Source organism: Acinonyx jubatus, chromosome C1 (assembly GCF_027475565.1).
Source record: "Acinonyx jubatus isolate Ajub_Pintada_27869175 chromosome C1, VMU_Ajub_asm_v1.0, whole genome shotgun sequence".
NCBI lineage: Eukaryota > Metazoa > Chordata > Mammalia > Carnivora > Felidae > Acinonyx > Acinonyx jubatus.
The window spans coordinates 196498596-196502680 of NC_069381.1; positions in this window are offsets into that span (position 1 = coordinate 196498596).

The window sequence follows — 4085 nt, forward strand, 5'->3', positions numbered from 1 at the left end:
ACGAAAACAAAAATGCATACCAAGTATTTGGTGACTTTAGTGCCCTTATTTTTATCCTTAGTGGGGCCACAAGTTGTAGAATATGTGAACCCTCAATCTCACTGACTTTTCCTCTTTTCTCTCACCTTCCCATCTCCTTATTCTCTTCATTCCATTATTCCTTCTCCCATTCTGGGACCATGAAATGTCTCTCCTTCATGAGTAATTTTGCCTCCTTCTCTGAAGCTTAGGTACCTCCTGACTCTAGAGAGATGTATTTACCCCAAAGCTTATCAGTCACTGGAATAAGGGCTGTACTCTCTCCATAAGAATCTCTGGTAGCAGCTCCCAAAGGAGTAAAATTTCACCGACTCCTTACAGTTAATTACTATTATTGCTGGCTAAAATAAAGCTTGATCACTTGGAACCTCCAGAACAATGACAAGCAGGGAAGATAATGAGATTAATTTCACAGCAATTATTTCACACTCAAAGCAATGTTCAGTTACATATCAGAGCCTATGAAATACTGTCACTTTCTATTTTTCCTATACCCAAAGAAGTCTGAGTAGAAGTGCAGACCCCTCTGTCATCTGTGACATGCTCTCAGGACCTTAGGCATTCTTTCTGAAGATTTCACATTTTGGGGCGTTCACGTTTATGATACTCTGAAAAATTAAAGTAAGTCTCCTCTGCTTCATCTAGATGGAATGCCTTATGAACAATGAAGTGGGGTAATAGTCAAGTGATCAAGTGTCAAGTGATCTGTGATAGAAATGTTCAACCTTTTAGTGAACTGATAAACTTATCTACATCCTCTCCTAATATGACTATAACAATTGTTACATATCTACTATTGTAACTCAAACTTGAAAGAACTGTTAAATCTCTTTACAAGTTATAAAAGTAATACTTTCCTATAGCAATATTTCATAGCTATAATTTTTCAGATTTTTATGTATATTTCTATGTACATTTAAATTTTTATTTGACATTAACATGACATGGTGAAACAAATACTATAATTGTAGTGGGTCAGTGAGGAAAAAAAGAGGTAGAGTTAATACAGAAATTATACATTCACAGTAGTATCAAACAAATGCATACACATGTTTTAGGAAACCTCACAATTTCAGCAGAAGGAAATCAGCACTAAATGACTTGTTAATGGCATTTAAAAAACTATTTAAACATAAATTGAAATTTCTCAGTTATACTTCAAATTGAGAGAAGATTGGTCTTTGTAAGGTTCTGGGTAAATATAAAAGTCTGAAGTAGCAAAGTAATTAATGCCATTATACATGACTTACATGAATATGCATTTCCTACATTTAGAATACACTGACTATAGTGACTCTTCTTTGTAGGTTAGAACAATCCATTTAAGTAACCAAAAATATGAGGTAACCATGCACAATGAACCCCTATGATTAAAGGGATGGACAAAAATGAGATCATGAGCAACATGGAGAAATGCTGGGAACAAACACTTTGGGTCCTGAGATAGTCTAGACATGTTACTTGGCTAGGCTAAGTCCCCAGTTATCTAACCAAAACCTAATCTAGGTGTTGCTGGAAGGTATTTCATAAATGTGATTAAAGTCCATAATCAGCTCACTTTAAGTAAGAGACATTACCCTAGATAATCTGGGTGAGCCTCGTGCAATGGTTGAAAGGTTCTAAGAATGAGACTGAGGCTATCCTGGTAAGAGATTCAATCTGTGGATAGCACTTCAGTCTAGAGATCCAGCCTTCCCTTCCTGCCATCCTGAGCTACAGATTTCAGACTCACCCAGCCACCCCTCATAATTACATAAGCCAGCTCCTTGCAATAAACCTCTTTAGATCTCCTGATGGCTCTCTTCTCTGGTAGAACCAACTGATACAGGATCTTAATAACTTAAAGACATGTAGATGTTCAGCAATTATAAGGGATTGATATCAAATAAAAATTTAAATGCAGCATAACTTTGTAGGTTTTTGAAAACTAACCTCTCAATTTTTAAAACTTTTGCTTTCAATATATATGTGTTTTTAAGTGCTATCTACTTCTTATGAAGGAACATTGTAGATCATAAAACTGGGAAAGTTTCAAATAATTGCTATAAACATCACTGGATAAACAATAAGGACATTGCAGTGTAGGGATACTTTAATTCCAGACAAATGGTCCTGGCAAATGGCTATTAGTGGTGGGAACCCGCATGATGCTCCAAACCATCAGAGAGAACTATATCAGGGGTAACATGTCCAAAGAACAAACAAATCTGCCACTCTAATAGAGACGAATGAGGATCCACAATGAATGTGGATTTGCGAGCCTCTCATTTCACAAACCTCACTGTCACCTTGGCTTCTGATACATCCAGATCATGCAACGAGCTCTGAATTAACCCCATCATCATCCTGAAGAGAATCACAAAAGTGAGAAGTAATACCAAAGACTGAGGCTTTGTCCTAAACACACTGAGTCACCATAAACAGGTTATGAAATTGGAAAAGACTGTTACTGTGTATTACCAGATTTGTAGAATTGTTTTTAACCTTGTGGTTGTACATAAAAGTGTTCTGGGCTCTTTTACTGAAAGAACTAGAATTAAAGTACTTGTGGAGGCAAATGATTCACCAAGCCTGCTCCCCAACTAGTGTCCAGGAATACAGTTAGAGGTTTTTTGTTTAGTTGTTTTATAACTATGAGAAGTAGGAGAAATTTTATTTGAGGATGAGTTATAATAGAAAGATAATGGAAGGGAACACATGGCATTTGTTCCTTTTCAAATAATCTGGACTAAATTTTAATCATTGAGGTTTATACGGTTGAGACCCAAAAACTGATGGAAATGTTCACAAAAGATCTTGTGAAATTCTGAATACAAGCAGAATTTCTTTGGTACCCAAGTGATAAAATGTAGCACAAAATTTTAAAAATGAGACTGGCCTTCCTGCTAATGTTTCGGAGCCATTTATAATTAAATGGCTCTAAACCATATAATTAAATGGCTCTAAACTAAGGCTCTAACCCCCCTTCAGACATCCAACCTTCCGGCATGGCGCAAAACTTGAGGGGAGGAAAAGGCAAAGGGGATTCCAAGCAATCCAGACTGACCCCCTAAGACAGCTGTAGTTCTGTAAGAGTCAGCACCAGCTCTTCAGTGAGGAGGAAATGGAGCTTCATATCAGAATTCATCAAGACCTGTTGTTGTGGAACTGTCCTGAAGTGAACAAAATCTGCCCTATGGCCTCAGCTGTTGGAAGGTGAGGAGTCAAATACTTAAGCAAATGCCATTTCAGACATCCCTGATCCTCTACATGACCGATAATTATGTCCTCATGAATGCTACCATTATACCTAGTCAGAATTTCAGGGTCAGTAACATGAATAAGACATGTTTGGATTTATTATTATCTTATTTGTTCCTTTCAAATATTGGTAAAAATATCTAGATATAATTTGGAATTAAAATTTGTTTACAGATTTGCCATACTGAAAGTCTATATCAATTGACATATAAATTATATTTATGATAGCAAGATTAAAACATTGCTACAATGGTGTGCTTTCAGAGCTGCTGATTCAATATACAAAAAACTTATAAAGAACCGTGAAATTGTTAAGGAATTAAGAAAGTTAATTGATCGTTAATATGAATGCTAAGAGAGAATGCACCAGCTTGCTACTTTTACAGATACTAGTGTAGTAGTAACAAGTCTCCAAGATGGCACCCAGTGATCCTCACCTCTTCATGTCCTGGTATTCACACCCTTTTGTAGTACCTTCCCATAATGAATAAAACTGAGCTTTATAAACAATAATCACATAGTGTGATTTCTAGGGCTATGCCAAAGTAGACATGAAGACTGCTACCTTCTCTCTCGAGTCACCTGCTTTGGAGAAACCAGACACCATGTCATGAAGACACTTAGACTGTGAAGAAGCACATGTAGGGAGAAATGAGGCTTCTAGCCAACAACCAGCACCAGTCTGCCACTCATTTGCGTGAGCCAACTTAAGCAAATCTTCCAGACCCCAGCTAAGGTTTCAAATGACTGCATTCCTGACCAACACCTGGACTGCAACATCAAGAAAGACCCTAACCCAGAACATC